Source organism: Haemaphysalis longicornis, unplaced genomic scaffold, assembly GCF_048455015.1.
Source record: "Haemaphysalis longicornis isolate Haplotype H1 unplaced genomic scaffold, Haemaphysalis longicornis Haplotype H1 scaffold_168, whole genome shotgun sequence".
NCBI lineage: Eukaryota > Metazoa > Arthropoda > Arachnida > Ixodida > Ixodidae > Haemaphysalis > Haemaphysalis longicornis.
In genome coordinates, this window is record NW_027526274.1 from 370,556 (window position 1) to 377,500 (window position 6,945).

The following is a 6,945-nucleotide window of genomic DNA, read 5'->3' on the forward strand; positions in this document are numbered from 1 at the left end:
GTGATTCTGCTATTCACGCTCCGGTCGGGCTGAGCGGCCCGCCGGCAGCGAAGCGCACTGTCAAAAACACACAGCTGCGCTCGGCCAGAAGCGATGCGTCGACTAACAGAAAGGCGGGTTGGAAGGGCAGAGGGTTGGTTCGAAGCGCCCCCACTGTAAAGAATCTGCTGTATTGGTTCCTTCTTGGGTGCGCAGGCCGTATGAAAGTGCGCGCTCGCCGCTGCTCCAGTCCGGCCGTGCTCGGGCTCGGTTAGTTCTCAAGAACGGCACCACTTTCTAGGGACCATAGCACCACCTCATGTGGTGTATCACTCCACCAAAGCGCCGGACCCGTGACGTCAGTGCGCGCGCGTTTTGAAAGGGGTTTGCTGTGAATGCGTGATATCGTCTGCCTTGTCTCACGCAGTTTTTTTTTTGTCGTCCCTGTAGTCGTTCATAAGCATATTAAGTCCAAAAAATCACAGGAACGCCTTACGCCATGTTCAAAATATTCCCAGTAACGCCCTACTTGCGCCGCGCGGAGAAACATCCGGCTACGGTGATAAGGCACAGCGGCGTTGAGCGGAGGGCCGTTGAGCGAAAGTTAGAAGCAGCTGAGCGGAAGCTAGAAAGGAGCGTCATTTCGCCAACAAATTACGAACACTTCGGCCCATGCAGCGAAGCGGAGGCATGCACCGAGGTGACACCGGGGGTGGAAGCAACGAAAGGCAACAGCTACTCCCACGTGCTGCAAGATAGGACAGCAAAACCAGTCGATAAGCCGGGTACCAGTAAAGAGCGGCACGTGGAAGATGATAGCGTGGTAATCATTGAGGGTGACTCTAACATGAAGAGGAGCAGCGCTGCCATAGTGGAAAGGGTAAAGGGGGATAAGCGTGTGAAGGTGGGGTGTTTCCCAGGTCAAACGATGCAGACGGTGATGACTGCAGCGAAGGGGCGGCTGACCTTGTCTAGTAAAGCTAGAAACCTTGTGGTGATTGCCGCGGGGCTTAACGATGTTCTAAAGGGAGAGGAGGGAAAACTTGGCCAGGAGATAGCGAAGGGGGTAAAGGACCTGCGGGCGACGGCCACAAATGTGCTGATTGCAGTCTGCACCGTGCCGGAGGTGATGAAGCAGGGCGTGCACACCGAACGGGCAGTACTTACTCGCTGCTAACAGCGAGATCGTGAGGTGCGGCAGGGAACTTGGGCTTGAAGTGATAGACGTGAACAGGGTAGTGGGCAGCATCGGACATAGGCAAGCTTTTCAGTGGGACGGGATTCCCTTCAGCCCCAGGCTAGGAAACAAGGTGTGGTGGCGCTTAGGTGGGAGAGCGGTAGCTTTTTTAGGGGGCCCCGCGCAGCTAAGGAAGGCAAACTAGGAGACAAAGGGAAGCAAGGGACACATGCACACTCAACGCTGGGAGACAGCCAGGCCTAGAGCTAAACGGAGAACCTACAAACGTAACTGAGAGCGTTGACAGAAGCCATTTAAGTGAAAACAATGGAGCAAACAATTTTGTAAAAAACAAAACCGACCCAGTAAGCGGAAAGGGAAAAACAAATGCAATAAATATTTAATAAGCTACATAAATATGCAGGGAGGCAGAAAGCCAGATAAGTGGGTGGAAATTCAAAAGCAACTTGAACGGGAAAAAATAGACGTGTACGCTTTACCCGAGACTCACCTCTGGGACCTAGAAGCCCTACCTATCATAGACAATTATGTCTCGGAAGGTTGCAACAGGACCACGGGAATGAAGAAAGGGGGAGGTGTTGGCATGCTCATTAAACAAGGGACTGACTGGCAGAGAGTGCATGAAAGCTGTAAAGAGCATCTACGGGTTAGAGGCAGCATAGAGGGGGAAAATACAAGGTTAGTAGTGGTGTATCTGTGGACCGGAAGTAGTGCTAGGGAGGAAAATGAGGAAATGGTAAACTGTTTGAGAAGAGATATAAACGAGTTCAAAGGTTCGGGCGAATTAATCATAGTTGGGGATATGAATGCCCATATAGAAGGTTTGGATGGATACACAGACCACAACGGTTCTCTAGTGATAGATCTATGTCAGGAAAACCGTTTTGTAATAGTAAACACGGAAAGCAAGTGTGACGGACAAATAACGTGGGAAAGCGGTAACAGACAATCCAGCATAGACTACAGTATAGTATCCGAGACAGTATACGGAAGGCTGCGGGAAATGAGGATAGATGAAAATGGAACAGACAGCTTAGGAAGCGACCACAAGCGGTTTAGCTTGCACTTTGGAGGCGCAACCCGGACAAATGCAGAAATAGGTACAATAAGAGGAAATAACTTGAATAATGAGCAGTTAAAGATCATCGCTGATAGATTGGAAGATGAAATCAATAAATACCCAGACAAAAATTGGGATTACGACGAAATGATTGCGTTGATAAAGGGTAAGATGAATGAAGCAAAGGAACGAAACCGATGGAAAGGGAAGAGAAAGCCGAGAAGCTGGTGGAATAAGGAAATAAAAGAGGCTATTGACCAGAGAAGAAAGGCGTCGAGAGAACATAGAGAAGCAAAAAGAACTGGTATGGAACCGGAGGTAGTGAAGGAGAAATGGGATATCTACCGGGGGAAAAAACTAGAAGTGCAGAAAATGGTGCAAGCAAAGATCAAGCAGAAAAGCGAACAGTGGATGGCAGAAATACGGAAGAAAGACAAAAGCGCATCCAAGAAGTTTAGGAACCATGTAAAATCCCTAAGCCCAAAAAACGATAACCCTCAAAAATTCCTGATTGATGAGGAGGGGGAACATTTAGAATGAGAGCACGCGTTGGCGTATATTCATCGAGTGATTAGTGAGAAGTTTAAGACAATAGTGGTAGGCAAACCTGCACCGATAACATCAGCACCACAGAAGACTGCGGAAAGGGAAATACGTTTGAGCAACCTTGATTGGAAAAAAGCAGAGCAAAAGGTTTCCCCCCCCCCCCCCACAGCAGTGGGCCCGGACGGAATACCAATGCAACTGATAAACCTGCTAGGACCTAAAAGTAAGGAATCGTTTATGAGGGCAATAGATAAGGTGATAGAAACCAAACAAATACCAGAGGACTGGTTAGAAAGTAGGATGAATTTAATATATAAAGGCAGAGGAGACAAAGCCAGTATTGATTCACACAGACCACTCACAGTAACGTCAGTGGTGTATAGATTTGTAATGCAGGCGATAAAATCAGAAATTCAAGCATCGAGGGAAGAAAATGAAATACTTGGGGCACTGCAGAATGGATTTAGACAAGACAGGCGACTGGATGACAATTTGTTCGTGATAACGTAATGCATTGAAATTGCGAAAGCACAGACTTGACCACTATGGATTACGTCCTTGGACATTAAAGGGGCATATGACAACGTAAACAGAGAACGGCTGTGGAGAATGCTGAAACTCCAGGGATTAGATGACGAGTTAGTACAGTTCCTTATAGCAATCTATAAAGACAATAGAGTGCACCTTACTTGGGAAGGACAGAAATGCGCCCAGCAGGTCAACATCCATCGGGGACTGAAACAGGGATGCCCTTTGAGCCCAATACTGTTCATGCTTTACATGGCAGGGTTAGAAAAGAAACTGGAAGAAAGTCAAGTAGGGTTTAGCCTAACCCATATGCTGCAAGGCGAAGTGGTGCAACAGCATATTTCGGGAATGTTATACGCAGACGACATTGTTCTTTTAGATGATAACCAAACCGATATGCAGCGGCTAATAAATATTAGCGGCCAGGAAGCCACCGACCTCGGGTTAAATTTCAGTGCAGAAAAATCAGGAATAATGGTTTTCAATGACGCTACCACCGACGTAGTGCCTATCCAGCAAGGCGAATTACCCAGAGTGAAGGAATATAAATATTTGGGAGTGTGGATAAACGAAGGGGATAACTACTTAAGAACTCACGAGGAGCAACTTAAGGTTAAGGGAAAGCGAAACGCAGCTATAATGAAGCATAGAGCTCTGTGGGGGTATAACAAATATGAAGTAGTAAGAGGAATGTGGAAAGGAGTAATGGTTCCGGGTCTCACGTTTGCATATGCTGTACTCTGCTTAAAACCAGACGCTCTATCAGGCCTTGAAGTAAACCAGAGAACGGTAGGACGTTTGGCCTTAGGCGCGCATGGAAAAACAACTAACGAAGCAGTTCAGGGAGATACGGGCTGGGCGTCGTTTGAAGTTAGAGAAGCTCAGAGTAAAATATGCTTTGAGATGAGGTTGAGGGCAATGGATCAACGAAGGTGGGCAGCTAAGGTTTTTAGGTACCTATACTTGAAAGGCGTGGACACGCAGTGGTTAAGAAAGACTAGAAGGCTAACGATGAACTACGGAAAGAACAGAGGAGAATCCAAAACAGCCAAGGTAACCAAAAAAGAGGCAAGGCAGATTGAAACGAATAAATGGAGGGGAAAAATGGAAACTAAAACGTCGTTACAGATTTACAGGGCTGAGAAATTGAACATCAGAAAGGAAAATTTATACGATAATTCCCAGGGCAGTGCTTTGCTTTTTGAGGCTAGAGCAGGTTGCATGCGAACTAAGAGCTTTGTGGGGAAGTATTCACAAAATGATGGGATATGCGTGGTCTGCGGAAAAGAAACAGAAACTATGCGGCACATAGTGTTAGAATGTGAGGGTATCCATCCAAATCTACATGAAGGGAATATTGGGCTTCCAGAAGCCCTAGGATTTAAGGGTATCACAGAGGAAGTTAACTTCAAGGCTGTCAAGGGGACGAAAAGAAGATTAGAATGCTGGTGGATGAAAAGAACAGAGGGGAGTATTGCCTAGGACAGTCACCACCTGTAACAGGAAAAAAAAGTATTTCGGGCCTAATAAGCTTTAGTGCCTGCCCTAAGCAGCGCTAGTATTAAACGAAGTGTGTAAAACCTGGTTATATTAGTCCTTTTTGGTAAGATGACATGTCATCACCCCGCTTCAAAGGGGAAACCAATAGCAATCATCATCATCATCATCACCGAGTATCATAGCCGAGTATAGGACGAGTGTGGACAAACGGTATGCATTTGGTTGTCTTTGTCATGGAGACACTTGTACTGCCCTCTTATGTTGCAGTTACGCCAAACAAATATTTTTTTTTATTTTATAGCCAGACATAAAAGAAAACTACGGCACATTATTTGTATGCTCCGTGATCGCTGACTTGGAAACGGTCGAAACTATTATTTCTTTCGGTAGAAAACATGGTTTAACCGCGTGTCATGCGAAACTGCGCCTGCTGCAAATTCACGGACATTTCGCGGCGCTTGTGGCGGCTCCTTCAAACTAATACCCTTCCGTGTCGCGCACATGTGCACCTTCATCGTATATACCCCGATCAGTACCTATGGATCACCTTTGCGCCCCCACTGCGGAGATGTCGACACCATCTGCCACGCTATGTGTGCGTGCCCTTGAAACCCCTTACCCCTAATCCTCTCTGTTGATCAATGGGAGGCGGCGTTGGTGGGCGGCTCTGAACCCGGGGTCCAGAAAGTCCTCGTGGAACGTGCTGCCGAAGTCACTGCTAGGCTGCGCCCAGTGGTCACCACGCACCCCTAAATTGCATACTGCAATAAAGTTTATTCCTCGTACTGGCGGCGCCTAAGGTCGGTAAAATTTTTTGCCTTATTTCGCGGCAGAGGCGGAAAAAGCAGCCGCCATTTTCAAGCTGTTACGTAACATTACGTCACTTTTACGCAGCTGAAGTTGCCAATGCGCCTTCTCAGCCAATCACAGAGACGGCGTGTATTACAAGCAGTATTGTTGTTTAATAGCAAAGACAGGCCTACGTTGTCATGTCCGGTGCATTTAGCCTAGTTTTCATTGCCGGGAAAGAATTATGCGCTTTCAGTAAAGAGAAATAAGGCAAACTTTGAACTGGTGCCCGTAAACGTCGTGAAACGTCAAAATGACGAAAGCATACACAAGCACGTGGCCAAAATTGAAAGCCAATCAGAAAAAAACTTCCGGCAAATTCCCAGTTTCCCTGGGAATTTGTGCAGTGGAGAATTGGGAAGCAAGCGAAACTGCGACGGCGGGCCCATTTTGTTTGTTTTGACTGATGTTGTCAGACTGCGTCACGGAACCTGGAGTTGCAAATAGCATAGAGAAACTTCATGGCGAATAGTTGGGTATCTTGCAGGAGCCTCGTGTTTCTTGGAGTAGGAGGGCGAAAGGACACAGAGTTGACACCTGGGGTTTTAGGAACGGTCCGGACAGCAGTAAGCTACGGCAGTTCCACTGTGAAGTGCACCGGTTTGGGGGGAGCACGGAAGAGATCTTGGATGCTTAATGTTTCTTCTTCCTTTTGGATCCACTCAGAGAGGGCGTTAGGGGTGGACAGGGGCTTGAATGCTTTGACCCAGCATCTTCATACTGGGTCGAAGTATCCAGTATCTTCACCCAGCATCTTCATACTGGGTCAAAGTATCCAGTATCTTCACCCAGTATCTTCATATAATATTGAATGCTTTGACCCAGTATTCTTCATAATATCAAGAAGTTATTCTTTAATCGAGGTAACTTCACCTTTGAGTGCGAAGATGTCACTTGAAGCTCTTGCTATCTTTGTTCTTTTCGAACTTGAGACGGGCGTCCCGCCGTGTGAGCATGCATCTGTTCGGAGATGTAAGTTGGGCAAGGCTCTCCTGCCTTCAGCACTGCATCAGAGCCTGGCTTGCGATGACTCGTGCGCGAGTGGCTATGACGTGTAGGGGCGGGCCTACTCGATACTGGAGAGACCGACTGACGACGCGTTGAAACGTTCCGAAGGGCTGCGAGCACCTTTCTCATAATTGTCGCCTCGGCGCGTAGCTCGGAGAGGGTGCGGCGAAGTTGAGCATTTTCTATCACCACCGGGTGATTGTCCGGCAGAGACGTCAGTTGTAGGCGACAGCTTGGGTCGGGTGCCTCCTACAGTAGAAGCCCAGGCTACGCCCTG